The sequence below is a fragment of the Psammomys obesus genome, unplaced genomic scaffold (assembly GCF_907164565.1).
Source record: "Psammomys obesus unplaced genomic scaffold, mPsaObe1.curated_primary_1811, whole genome shotgun sequence".
Classification (NCBI taxonomy): domain Eukaryota; kingdom Metazoa; phylum Chordata; class Mammalia; order Rodentia; family Muridae; genus Psammomys; species Psammomys obesus.
Window position 1 is genome coordinate 13,068,867 of NW_026585895.1, and position 14,802 is coordinate 13,083,668.

Consider the following 14,802-nt stretch of genomic DNA (forward strand, 5'->3'; position numbering starts at 1 on the left):
TGCGAGGATTTACCTTACTTATGTGAAGCTTTTAGAATCGGTTACTTGACTATGCGTAGTTTTTTTTGTTTTTGCTTTCTTAAATTTCTAAAGTATTTTACTAAAGATTGTGATTTTTCTTGGAAGAGCTGTTTTGGAGGATTTTGGATTCTGGGTGTGGGTTCTGGGTTGACTATTAACCTTGGGCGGATTCCTTCTGGGTATTATTTTCCTCTGTAAAATGAAAGGTGACCTTCAAGGTTCCTCTCGATTCCAGGATTCCGTGATTCTATATTAGGAACAGATTCTAGTGTCTACTTGATGAGCCTCGCCTAAGAGGGCACTTTTAGAGACAGGTAGTTTCCGTAGGCCTGTGGGGGAGAAGCTGGTAGATGAGCACACACAGTGTCTTTTATGAAAAAGAGTTGTTAAAAGCAGGGGCGTAGCTCAGGATTCAAGCATTTGCCTACCTTGTTTGAGCCCCAGGGTTTGAGTGTTAGCACCAAAAGAAAACAAAAGAATAGGAAAACGAGATTTATTTTAATTTTTAGAGAAAGGTTCACTATGTAGTCTGGCATCTATCTATCTATCTATCTATCTATCTATCTATCTATCTATCTATCTATCTTTATTTATTTATTGCAGATAGAGTCTTACCATGTAACTCTGGCTGGCCTGGAACTATTACACTAGGCTGACCTCACACTCACAGGGGTCTGCCTGGAGTGCTCTTGAACTTGTTTGATCTTTCTGTCTCAAGCCTCCTGAGTGCTGGGATTATAAGTGTGTACAACCATGCTTTGTGGAAGCCTTAAGTTGTACAAAGTGTAGCAGAGAATCCTTTCTGGAACCAAACCACTTATAATAGAACTTCACCCTTTGTGTGTTAAGACCTTTGTCCCTTACAAGTATTCTTTGGGACACACAAAGATGAGTTAGTATAAGTCCTGTCATATGATTAGAGTCAGTTGTTTTGTGAGAGTTTGTGTAACAGATAATTTTAATTTTTGGCTAAGCAGTCATGGAAGGAATTGGTTGAGATGCTGTAGAAAGCAGAGAAAAGAGCCCCTTTCCAGGTATCAGGAACAAGGGTGTGCCCTCCACTCCCAGCTATGGGCTGGCCTTGAACTCACAGAGAGCTGCATGCCTCTACCCTTCCAGTGGTGGAATTAAGGATATGCATCACCACGGATGTTTGTTTGTTAGTTTGAGGGATATAGATTTAATCCCCAGGCCTCAGTCTCTATGGCTTCTTATCTTTAAGCTAATTATGCATACTTCCCGGGTTTCATGTTCTCATGTGGGACTCAGCAGAACATAAGAAAATGGGAATGGAGGTCTTTTCTATCTTTAGAAATTCTAAATGGAAGAAAAAGACTCATTTTGAATTTGTTACTGGTTTGTGTGTTGTTGTTTGAGGTGGTAGTGATTGTAGGAGCTTAGAGAACTCATAACTACATCCTACTCTTGGTCAGCATTTACACTTTAGCTTTTCATCTGCTGTTTTGCACATTATCAGTATCTTTTTGTACATTATCATTATTTTGTGGTGCTGGGGAATTAAACCCCTCAAACATATTAGGTAAACATTCTACCACCGAGTGACCCCCTTAGTCCTTCAAACATCATTTTGGTGTTGTCTCTGTTTTATTTTTGTACTGAAAATTTGTGAAGTTTATTAATTTATATTCAGCACTGAACATAAAATATCGACTCAGGCATCATCACCACCACCATCATCACCATCATCATTAGTTTTTCTAGTCAGAATTTTGCTATATAACCCTGGTTGGCCTGGTACTCATATAGTTTAGTCTAGCTAACCTTGAATTCAGTATTGGGATTACAAACAGGAGGACCCATACTCAGCTTCAGCATTACTGGTAAACAAGAGAGAAACAGTGTAAAAATGCTTAATCCCCAGGAAAGCATAAAGTTGCCGGAAAGACATTGTATCTAGTTGAAACAACTTTTTGTTACCTTCTAGCATATTAGGATTTTATTCCTGGTTTGTCTACTTTAAACTATGGTTACTTAAAACAATTGAGTACTTTTATAAAAAGTTTCATTAGAGATCCATTTGGCTTATTCACATTTTAGATGAAATAAACAAAATACCTGCTGGGTGTGGTGGTACACGCCTTTAATCCTAGCACTTAGGAGGCAGAGGCCGGTGTATACTGAGTTCAAGGCCAGCCTGGTCTACAGAGTGAGTTCCAAGACAGCCAGGCTACACAGAAAAACCCTGTCAAGAAAAAAACAAAAAACAAATCAAAACAAAAACAAAAACCAAAATATACTCTAGCTACATTTTTCTTTAGTGTTTAGCATGTTTATCACATGCATTTTTAAAAATTAAGTTGTAGTGAGTGACTATGTGAGTGTGGCCGTGTACATGTCGCCAACTTCCAGGACTCGGTTCTTTCTTTTCACAGTGAGTTCTGGGCATTGAACTCAGCTCATCAGGCTTGCATAATAAGTTCTATTATCTGCTGAGCCGTCTTACCAGCCTTTCAGCAATATTTACTAACAACTATTTGTTATGTACCATGCGCTGGTATTTCATTTAGTAGTAATCATCAAATTAAGTAATTTGATAATAATTGAAGCAGAGAATTGAGCCAAGACGGAATGATGGCAGATCTTTTCTTCTCTGAGGCCCACTCCCATTCTAATGGGCTGTGGTTGAGGAAGTCAGGAACCATGAAGGTGAAAACACAGCCTGATGTGGAGCAGGTGTGTTGGTTTGTCTAGAATCATGGAAAAATGCAGTGGCTGCTGACATTTTTCAATCATTTAGAGTCTACACTAGCTCAGTGCTCTGAAATATTTTGTTAACATTTATCTGCTCTTATGAGGTAGACTTGGTAGGTCTGTTATGTAGATTAAATGACTTGGGTAATGTCATTGAGTTTATAAGTCATTGAGTTAATGTCATTGAGTTTATAGAGACCATTGTCAAATCAGATGAGTTCCAGAACCCATAATATTTTTTTTTCTTTAAGACGAGCAGCTTTGGGCTGGAGAGATGGCTCAGCCATTAAAGGCTAGGCTCACAACCATAAATATAAGAAGACCAGCTTTATCAGGACATGGTGGCATATGTCTTTAATCTTAGCACTCAGGAGGCAGAGGCAGGTGAATCTCTGAGTTCAAGGCCAACCTGGTCTACAGAGTGAGATCCAGGACATCCACAGCTACACAAATAAATCCTGTCAAGAAACAAAAACATAAACAAAAGGCAGATGTGGTGGACATGGAGTCTCATACCTTTAATCCCAGGCAGAGGCAGGCAGATGGCTCTGAGTCTTAGGTCATTTTGATCTTCCTGTCAACTTCCAACCCAACCCGGAACTTGGGGGGTGGGGAGAGAAAAGGAGGGAAGAGCAGCTTTTCTGATGTATTCTAAAACTCACTATGCAGCCCCTGCTGGCTTAGTCTTTGTAGACCAGGCTGACCTTGAACTAATAAGAGATCTACCTGCCTCTCTAGTGCTGGAGTTAAAGACACCCGGCTGAAAAATCCACCTTTTTGGACCCCATTTTTATTTACCTCTAAAAGATCCTTTCTTTTCTTCTTCTTCTTCTTCTTCTTCTTCTTCTTCTTCTTCTTCTTCTTCTTCTTCTTCTTCTTCTTCTTCTTCTTCTTTTTTAAGGCTAGGTCTTACTTTGTAGCCCAAGCTGGAGCAAGCCCCCCTGCCTCCGCCTCTCAAAGGCAGAGTTGACAGGCAGTGCAACCACACTCAGGCCTAGAACATACACCCTCAACCCCTTATATTGCATAGAGGAGTTTGAAATGGGGTGAATTTTGGAAGACAGAGTTATATTAGGGATTTTAGCAACTGTATTTTACTGAGAATATTAAAGACAAAATAACCTAGGTACTTAGGAGACAAAATTAAAACCTGTCTTTGTGTTGTAACTATCTTGAAAAAAGAAAAAAACAAACTGGCTGAGGGGTTTGGGTTTGAAACAGCGGGTGGGCCAACTGGGCTTCTGAGTGGGTAGATTGGAGTGGTGAATTATGGCAGCTCTTCGTGTGTAGTGGATAAAGTGTGGGGAGACTGGAAGTAAGTGGAGGTGTCAGCTAAGAGGCTAATGAAATAATCTGTGGGAGTAAAGGCCTGGAGTGGCTGGTGTCTGGGGAAATGGAAAGGCAAGACGGCACCAGGGACTTTGTAAGCACAGCTATTGGAGTCGCTGTCAACTCTGAAAGGACTGGAGTAGCCCAGAAGCTTGCATTTTTAGGATAGATAGGATTTTTAGGATAACACCTGTTTTGGGAATTGGAGAGGGTGTCTTGATTGCTAAATAGATGTGACCCACTAAGTTAAAGTCAGGTTAACCATACAAGTTTGTATTGTATGGGTGTTAGACAAATCCTTGTTAGGAAGACTGTTAAACAGGGTGAGACCCAGGAGCCGGGTTAGAGCTGACATTTCCTAGTTGAAGGGGAACTAGGAACTAGGGGAGGGGCGCCATGAGAGTTTCAAGTAGGAGTTTCACAAAAAGTCTAAGTCAGCCTAGCCTGGTGGTGCATGCCTGCAGTCCCAGCACTCAGGGAGACAGAGGCAGGTGGATTTCAGTGAGTTCCAGACCAGTCTGGTTTACAACGCCCGTCCAGGACAGCCAAAGCTATCCAGAGGAACTGTGTTTTGAAAAACCAGAACCAAAACAAAACAGAACAGATAAATCACACCGGGCGTTGGTGATTCATGACTTTAATCCCAGCACTTGGGAGGCAGAGGTAGGTGGATCTCTGAGTTGGGGGCCAGCCTGGTCTACAGAGTGAGTTCCAGGTGAGCTAAGAGAAACCCTGCCTGAAAAAAAAAAACAAAAAAAAACAAAAACCCACAAACAAAACAAAAAGAATAAGTCAAAGATTGAAATAGTCATCATTCCTGTAGTGTAATCTGTTTTGAGGAGGACTTTGAAGTGAATTTGAATTTAGTGTCATTTGAGCTTTCTACTTGAAAGTACAGAGGGCTGAGAAGATGGCTAGGTGGGTAAAGGCTTGCCACACAAGGGTGAGCAATGCTGAGAACCCACATAAAAGCTGAGCAGGTGTGGCAGCCATATCCTGTGATCCATCTACTGGGGAGGTAGAGCCTGGCTTCAGCGAGACTTTATCTCAAAACTACAGAGTAGTGGTAGAAGAAACTCCGTGTGAACTTAGGACCCGCACATGCACGTGGGCATCCACATACATGTGAACACATGTGCACGCATGATACCCATGCTCACATACCCAGAATTGTTTGTCTTGTTTTGATTTTTGAGACAGGGTTTCTCTGTGTGGTCCTGGCTGTCCTGGAACTCCCTGTATAGATCAGGCTGGCCTCAGACTCACAGAGATCCACCTGCCTCTGCCTTCCAAGTGCTGGGATCAAAGGCGTGCGCCGCCACTGCAGAGCTGGGAGATATTTAATTTGAAACTTTAGGGCACAACTGATGTTCGAGTTAACACACTCCTTCAGTACCCAGAAGTCTGAGTCGCACCAGGCCACGGGGAAAACTTTGTCTTAATTAAAACCCCCAAGACAACAACCAAACAGATTGTAGAGATGGCTCAGTGGGGAAGAGAGCTTCCGGCTCTTGCAGAGGACCCATGTTCAGTTCCCAGCACCCACACTGGGCAGCTTACAACCATATGCAACTCCAGCTCCAGGAAGTAGGGTGCCTTCTGGCTTCCGTGAATACCTGTATATGTACTTGGGCACATACACGTAATTAAAATTAAAACAAGCCTTTAAGCAACAACAAAGTCATTTGTCATGTAAAACAATTAAAAAAAAAGATTCCTTTTTTGAAAGCTCAGGCACATCCGAGTGGAGTGGAGTCCAGGGTGTCATTCATGAAGGGCTTCGGAAAGAGAAACATTAAGTATAAGGAAATAGTCCCCCCCTACACACACAGGTGTTCTTCATTTGTTTGTTTGTTTGGGTTTTTCTGTGGAACCCTGGCTGTTCTGGAACTTACTCTGTAGACCATGTTGGCCTTAGAGATCTGCCTATTCCTGTCTCCCAAGGGCGGGATAAAAGATGTGTCTCACCATCCCCGGCTTCCCTGTGTTCTTCATTACTTCTCAAAATTCAATGAGTTGTTTTTCTTTGCTTGTTTCTTTTTCTTTCCTTCCTTCTTCCTTTTTTTTTTTTTTTTTTTTTTTTTTTGAGATAAGGTCTCCTATATCCCAGGCTAGCCTCCAGTTCACTGAGTAGCTGAGGATAGCGTTGAACATCTGATCTTCCTGCCTCTACCTCCTCAAATGCTGGGATTATGGGTGTGTTCCACCACTCAGGGCTGATGAGGTGCTAGGGCTAAAAACCAGGCTTTTATGCTAGGCAAACGTCCTGCCAAATGAGCTACATCCCTAACCTGTGTATTTTCTGTTAGTTATCCCCAGGTGGATGGGGCTGGAAAGATGGCTCAGCAATCCTGAATGCTCCATACTCTTACAGAGGGCTCATGCTTGATTTTCAGCCCTCACAGTGGCTCACAACCATTAGGAACTCCAGTTCCGGTTCCAACAGGCATGTATGAAGTGAACATACATACATGCAGGCAGAAAATTCATACCCATCAAGTAAATAAATAAATCTAAAAAAACACAAAATAATGAGATTCTCTAGGATTCTGCCTTCCCCCACCTTAGCCGCCCCCAGTCCAAAAAATTGGAGCACAACAGATGGGTTCTTAGCTGATCAAATGTGATGTCACTTTACAGCCAGTTCTAGAGCTAAGGTACTGCCACCCTCATAGCTCGTTTCTCGAGCTGTCTCTTTTCTCTTATACCTTTCTTCCCCACGCACTCTCACTGACCCAGTTCTACATCCGAAGTGTACAGCAGTGAGCCAGCTCAGTCGTGGCAGTAAGAGGCAGGTGACGTGGGGACAGCGGGGATGCAACAGGCAGTTTGCTACAAATCTGACAAATGTCAGAAAGAGGAGTTGGCCTTCCCTGTGCTTTGTAGCAAAGTCGGCTCAGAACAGATTTTTACATTTTTATTTTTGTAAATCTCTTAATTCTTTTTGGTTGGTACACTCTGTGTGTTCATTTATGGGTTTAGAGCGTGCTGAAAGCAATGCACGTTGAGACTACACAACCACGTACGCTGGGTCAAATGAGGCTGAGACACAGGCATCAGATATTACTTTGATTCCCATTCTTTTCTTCATTAGCACCGATGGACAGTGAAGGTCATAGAACGCATGAATGAGCACTCTTTGGTCTCATGTGTTATTTGTTTATTTAATTGTGTGTTAAACCCGAGACCTCATTCTATGGGGGGGGGGTACTCTCCCACCCAACCTCATCCCTAACCCTGTCTCATTTATTTCAGACCGGAGAATAAATGGGAAGGTGGTGATAATGTAAAGCAAAGATGAGTTTCTTGGGGGTTTTGAGGTAGCATGAAGGTCTAGGGGAAAGAAGTCTTTGGCTTACTGAGTATTTGTTTATGTACTGTGTTGTTTAGTTTTGGAAAGAAGGCTGAGAAGGAACTTGGGCATGGGTTGTAGCAACGGGCCCTTCTGGCCTGCCTTGTCAAGTGTAGGAGGGGCATCATGCTAGAGTTACAAGAGGGACTCTAAGGAGATGGGGACATGACAGAGAAATGCTTGCCACACAAAACCTGAGTTTGGGTCCCCAGCGTCCAGGAGTGACTGTGATATAAAAACGCTCATGCACAAAAGGCTCACTACCAGGATGACAAGCACAGTAAGGAAATAGGAATGATGAAAGGACCTCTATTTTCCGCCATTTTCAAGAGTCGGTGAAGGCTCCTGAGAGTGTGTTAGTGTTAAGAACTGAATGGTAACTCAAGGTGAAGTGGTAGAGAGGCTTCACAGCGTGTGGCTCTCGTCTGTGTGGCTCGGATGTAGAAAACGGTTCGCTGTTCGACAGCTAGGAAGGAAGGCAGTGGGCCTGCAGCATCAGGAGGGAAGAGGCCGGAGGAGCCATGTCCAGCAGGCCTTTTGTGTCTAGGCCATGCAGAAGAATTCAGATAGTTTGTTTGTTTTTGTTTTGTTTTATTTTGTTTTCAGCAGGAGAGAAACAGTGATAGCCTTTTTCCCTTTCACTTTGGAATGGTCCAAATAATAGTTTCAACAGACCATATTTAAGCAGATCATATTGATACACAAACTGGTTCTTCCATTTCTGTGCTTCCTGTGGATAGCTGCTTCGGGTAGACTCTGATTCTTCAGGTTGCTTCCTTCTATCTGTCAGCAGTGCTCCTAGAACAGCTTGAACTGGATAGAGACATGTAGGCGGCCTCAGAATCCAGTCGGAGCTAACATGGACTTTGTAGATAAACTGGCATGGGCTTTGTAGGCTTTGTTCTGCTTTTTAACTTCTTGTGTTTCTGGTTTGGTCTGGACTCATTTTGTTTTTATAGACTGGATTTTCACTAGGTCACCCAGCCTGACCTGGTCTTGAACTCTACATCCTCCTTTCTCACATCCCAGTGTGTTGGATCATAGGCACTGACCACCATGCCTGGCTGCCAACATGGGTTTGAATCCTCATTTGACCCTTTTTAAATGTGCCTTAGGTGTTTATACTGCCTTTGAAGTCTATTTTCTGTGGAAGGCTAACCTGCTCAGTACAGACAGGTGCTATAAAGATTAAATGAGGTGGCTGCTGAAGCGTGTGTGATACACTGAGACCCAGAGTATCAGGCAAGCTCAGGGTCTGGTTCCAGGTGTGCACAGAGCTGAAGACTTTGTTCCCTCTTGAATACTATCTTTTTTATTTTTTGTTTCTTTATTTATTCACTTTGTATCTGAGCTGTACGCCCCTCCCTCCTCCCCTCCCACCATGAATTCTATCTTAGGTCCTTGTCTAGGTGAAATTAATAAGATGACTTAGCCGTTAACATGGGGTTGTTGTACTGGCTGGTTTTGTGTGTCAACTTGACACAAGCTAGAGTCATCAGAGAGGAAGGAGCCTCAGTTGAGGAGATGCCTCCATGAGATCCGGCTATAAGGCATTTTCTCAGTGATCCATGGGGGAGGGCCCAGTCCATGGTGAGTGGTGTCATCCCTGGGCTGGTGGTCCTGGGTTCTATAAGAAAGCAGGCTGAGCAAGCCTTCCTGGCCTCTGCCTCAGCTCCTGCCTCCAGGTGCCTGTTTGCGTTCCTGTTCTGGCTTCCTTCAGTGACTATGATCTGGAAGCAGAAGTCAAATAAACTCCTTCCTCCCCAGCTTGGTTTTCAGTCGTGGTGTTTTTGGCACAGCAATAGAGACCCCGACTAAGACAATCCTCATGTGTGAGTAATCAGCTACATTCTTAAGGCATGTGCCTGAATGTCGTCACAAGGCCCTGTGTGCAGATGTATCTACCTCAGGGGTGACTCCCCCGAACAGTTCTGAGAAGATGTATGGTCACAGTCAGAGGCTGGGAGATCTGAGACTGTGGCAGGCAGCTGCTGTTCCCCCCCGAACTGTCAGTCGGAACCAGAAAAGCAGTAATGGCTTAATTACAAACTCTTAGTACCTTCAGAGTCACCTTGCTACTTTCTGCTGGAAGGAAATCTTTCTGTGGGGCTGGAAAGAAGATGGTTAAGTGCACTTGCTGCTGTTCTGTAGGACATGAGTTTGATTCCCAGCACCTGTTGGGCAGCTCGCAACCACCTGCAACTCTAGTTCCATGGAATTTAATGCCCTTTTCTGGCCTGGCCTCTTTGGGCACGTGCGCGCGCGCAAGTGAACACACACACACACACACGTAGCCAGGCTATGGTTCTACACATCTTTAATCTCAGTACTCCAAAGGCAGAGGCAGGAGGGTCTCTGAGTTTGAGACCAGCCTGGCCTACAGAGTGAGTTCCAGGGCTACACAGAGAAACCCTGTCTCGAAAAGCCAAAAACAAACAAACAAATAAAATGCATTGAAAAATGATGAGATTCCCGGCTAGATTCATTTATGGCATTTGGTTGATCTGTCACTCAGCTCTTTTCAACACCCGATTTCTCAAGACAAAAGGCCTTCTTTTTCTGCAGCAGAATGTTGGTCTTAAGTCAAACCTTAACAGCGTCAAGGTGTTCTGTCTCCCTAGGAACTGTATCTATCGTCAAAGAGACACAATTTGCCCAAGCTTCTGAACATACAGTCTCCTTGAAAGTTCCCATGGTCACTTGGGACGAGAGATTGAAGTGTTTATTTAAAGAACAATACAAACAAATTATTCAACTTAATCTCCCCTGGGAATCTTCCTGGTTCCAGTTACTGGATTCTCTGAGGCCATTGTTTTATTTCCAAGGTTTCTGATCATTTTGAAGAGAAAATCATTTTGGGAGCATGAACATTAGTTCATTTCAGTACTCACAAGGCTCCTCTTGAGTTCTTCCCTCTGTCAGCGTTGTCCTAGCTGACAGTGGGACTAGCGATAATGGACAAAGAGCACATGCGTGCACTTTAAGTTCTACAGTCTTTTATAACATTGATCTAATTTATTGTTGTGACATTGTTTCTCCCCTTCCACCTCCACATGGGAACGAAAGCCAGTAGGTTTGCGTTGTCAGGTGGCAAGCTCCCTGTATCCACTGAGCCAATTGCCAGCCCAATGTTGAAATCTTTTTGTCTGTTTTTAATGCACGTACGAAGTGTAAAGGAAAATGAGCATTTACGGAGCGCACCCTGAGCAAGAATGGCAGGATTCTGGAGAATTTTGTTTGCAAAACTCAAATAGATTTTATTTCTGAGGGCTCCGAAAGTCACATATGTAAATTTTAATATTTATATTAAACCTAGATGTATGGGGCTGGGTTGACATGTAGTTGGTAAAGTTCTTAGCGCAAAGTCCTGGGTTTGACCCCCCCAGCACCTCATGAACTGTTGTGGTGGCACACACCTGAAATACTTGCCCCGAGGAGGCTGAAGCAGGAGGATCACCCCAAGTCTGAGGCCAGACTGAACCCATGCAGCAAGACTGTGCCTCAAAAAAGCCTAAAACTGGGCTAGTGAGTTGGTGCAACAAGCCAAGCTAAAGGCCTGAGTTCTATCCATGCACCCACCTCATGCTCAATAAATAAATGTGAATGTATGTTAGACCATGTAAATACACGAAATTAAATGGACGAAACCACTTTTCCTTAAAACACTTGATTTCAGTAATCTTGGAAATTTTTACATTACTCACTAAATTTTTGTTTCTATGCCTTAATAAGGTTCTTAAAGTTAAAAAGTCAATTTGGTCTTTCTGTTGTTTGTTTTTTATAGTTTTTATTTTTAAATATTTATTTATTTATTTATTTATTTATTTATTTATTTATTTATTTATTTATTTATTTATTTATTATGTATACAATGTCTGCCTATATATTTGCCTGCACGCCAGAAGAGGGCACCAGATCTCATTATAGATGGTTGTGAGCCACCATGTGGTTGCTGGGAATTGAACTCAGGACCTTTGGAAGAATTTTGGAAGAACGGACGGTGCTCTTTGCCACTGAGCCAGTTCTCCAGCCCTTGTTTGTTTGTTTGTTTGTTTGTTTGTTTGTTTGTTTTTGAGACAAGATCTTGTTGCATCGTCGATCGGGCTTTCCTGAAACTGACTCTGTAGTCAAGGCTCGGCCCAAATTCATAATCCTCCTGCCTCAGTCTTCTGAGAGCTCGGTTTACAGCTTGCAGTGTATTAAAATAAGGTTAATCCTCCATGCCACTGTTGTAAAGGTTTGCACATCAGGTGTGCTGCGGTCTTTGCTCCTCATGCAGACTGCGTGAGCAGTGAAAGGCCATGCATTCCTGACTAAATTTGGCTTCCGTGGGAAGCATGCGCCTTAACAGTGGATGGCTTGAGGGTTAGCTCCTGGCTCTCAGCTCTTGCACTGGTACATAATGTCCTCTATTGTTCATTTTCCCACAGGGGAAACACTCTGTATGATATCTCTAGTTATAAAACCAGTGTCTGTCATCTCCAGAGTCAGTGAAACTGGAAGGATGTTAAGATCTGAAATATTAGTTTATCGAAGTTGGAACGGTCATGAAGAAATTGTTTTGGCTCAGATGACAGCCGAGTATTGGATGTGCAGAGATGGCTGCTTAGAGCCAGCACAGAGTCACTGGCAAGCTGGCCCCTGGGCAGCGACCAGAGAGAGTCAAAGAGTAAGAAGAGTCATTTCTTCATGTTTGGGAAAAGCAGGAAAGTTCAGTAAGGAGGGAAGTGCAGTTCTCCCTTTCCTGTTACCAAGCATTGCTTTTTTGTTATTGTTTTGTTTTTTGAGATAGGCTCTCTCTGTATAATAGCCCTGGCTGTCCTGGAACTCACTCTGTAGACCGGGATGACTTGGAACTCAAGGATCTGCCTGCCTCCCTTTCCCTGGGATTAAAGAGCATCACCACCTCCTGGCTCCCAAGCATCCCAAGGATGCTGACTTCAACACTCGTGCTTTCCTGTTTCAGAAGACTTTGGTGTTAAAGATCTGCCTTTCCTCCCAACAACAGGCCAGCTCTTTTGCTTGTAACTACCGATCAGAGAAGAACCTGGGAGAAGCAGTGAGATGTTCGCTTATTTAGGGTGGAGTCTACAGGGGTTGCCAGGCTGTTCTCAAGTGCTTCATCTGTTGTAGCTTCCCACGTAGCTGTAGTGGCAGGTGCCGCCATACCCGGCTGAGTTGCATCTTTTTCTTTTTTGCCAAGAAGTCCCCAATGAGTTACAGGCCTGGGGTTTAGGGCCCCAGTTTCTGACTCTGGTTTCACTGTCCACGCCATCCTTCCTAACAGCGTGGGCTTTGTCACTCATCTGTAGTGAGACCTGTGTGTTTAGGCAGCCACCGTCAGGCAGAGCACTCAGCACAGACTTGCAATGAATGTACAGTAACACAGAAAGATTTGATTTTCACGTGTTCTTTATTTGGCATAAAAACATAGTTTTTCTAGATATGTGACCTCAGATTTGGTATGCATACTTTAGAAAAGTTTGATCTTGTTACGTTCCATAAGCTCTGAGTTCAAAGCCAGTCCGGTCTACATAGTGAGTTACGGGACTGCCAGAACTACACGGTGAGACCTTGTCTCAAACAAAACAAAACAATTAAATTAAACAATTAAATGCTGGTTTCTTATTTATAATTTTAAATTAAAAACATATAATTATATATGTATATATTATGCATAATTATATGTGTGTAATTACATGTTTGTGTGGGCGTATGTGCATGTGAGTGCAGTTGCTGAAAGAGGCCATAAGAGGGCATCAGATTCCCTGGAGCTGGAGTTACAGGTGGTTCTGCACCCTGTTACATGGTTCTGGAAACTGAACTCTAGAAGGGCAGTAAGTGCTCTTAATTTCTGAGCCATCTTTCCAGATCCAACATCTCAATTTTTATTTTTGCAATTTATTTACTTATTTGTTTGCTTGAGTCAGGGTTTTACTAAGTACCCTACACTGACCTTGAGCTTGCTGTTTAACACAGGCTGGCCTCAAACTTGTGGCAGTCTACCTCAGCCCCTGATATTACAGGCATGAGTTGCCATGTTCAGCATCAAAAACAATAAATAATATGTGTATGCGAATACACATCACACGATGAGTTTGAATCAGAATCATCAATGAATCTGTGTTTTAACTTATACCATTCAAACAGATTACATTTTATATCATTTTTAGACTTTAAAAAAATTTTTTTTCCAGTTATAAATTTTTGAGATAATCCTTTTTCCTCCTTAGAAGAAATCTGGAGATGTGTGAGTGCTTTGTGAGCTATATTATAATTATAAGCTATATTACCTTATAATTAACAGTTAGCTTGTAAGGTAGGTGTCATGTATTTGAAAGGTCACTTAAGGTTAATGTTAGCAAATTGCAAGGCAGTTACTACCATCTAGTTTACACCAGTCAGGTGGGGCAGTGATGTATTCATCTTCTGGCTTCAAAAGGCCAAACATTTCTGGGTTGCATGATCTTCTGCCCTCGGGACACAGATAGCTCTGTGCAATTACAGCATGCTTTTGTATGCAAAGCCCTGCCAGTTTTAATAAGTGATTTTGATTACGTGTATGAGGGCTCCAGGCTCTCATAAGGTCTGTTTTGTTTTTCACATCTCAGACAGCCAAGGCCTTCTCGAGCGCACATGAACTATACTTTTTGTAAGTGTAAATGTTTCTGGAAATGTCAAAAGCTGTGTGCCCATTGGCATTCCAAACACTTGAGTTGGGTTGAAAAAGTTTAATCTGGGAACTAGATCACTTATTTCTGTCAGCTTCTTCCTGTCAATGTCTTTCATGTGCCCTTGACTTCGTGCCCAGGAGGGATTTACAGCTGCTTAAGAGACATCTTTAAAACAGCAAATGATTAACTCTAAAGTTATTTGGCTTAAGGATATAATATTCAGCAATTTTATTTCAAGTTATTTTAGGTTACCCTTTGAAATAATAGGGCAAAAACCAGAAAGGATGCTGTGAAACTATTATATTACTTAGAATACTAAATCTCTAGCATAATGTTATTTTGAAGGACTCCAAGCTTAATTTAAAGGTTTTATTTCTATTTTGAATCATCTGTGTATGTTTGTGTCTCTCTGTATGTGCACGCACACATGAGTTCCATATCCTTAGAGGCCAGAAGTTCGTGCAGGATTCTGTGGAGCTGGAGTTACAGGCTGTGGCTGCCTGACGTGGGTTCTGGGAGCTGAGCTCTGATCCTATGGAAGAGCAGCAGGTGTTCTCAACAGCTGTTCTATTTTAAGTCTCTTTTGCCATTTTTAGTATAAATACCCAAGACATTTGATTAGCACAGAGACAAGGCCTCAATATATTACCTTATCTTTATTCTCTTCTGTGTGTGTGTGTGTGTGTGTGTGTGTGTGTGTGTGTGTGTGTGTGT

General features: G+C 42.7%; 1 protein-coding gene across 1 annotated transcript in view; it reads left to right on the forward strand.

The window, feature by feature from the left end:
* The window catches only part of Slc25a12 (solute carrier family 25 member 12), an 85,823-nt gene that overhangs the window by 2,139 nt on the left and 68,882 nt on the right, over positions 1-14,802 (forward strand). The gene's annotated exons all lie outside the window — the stretch shown is intronic.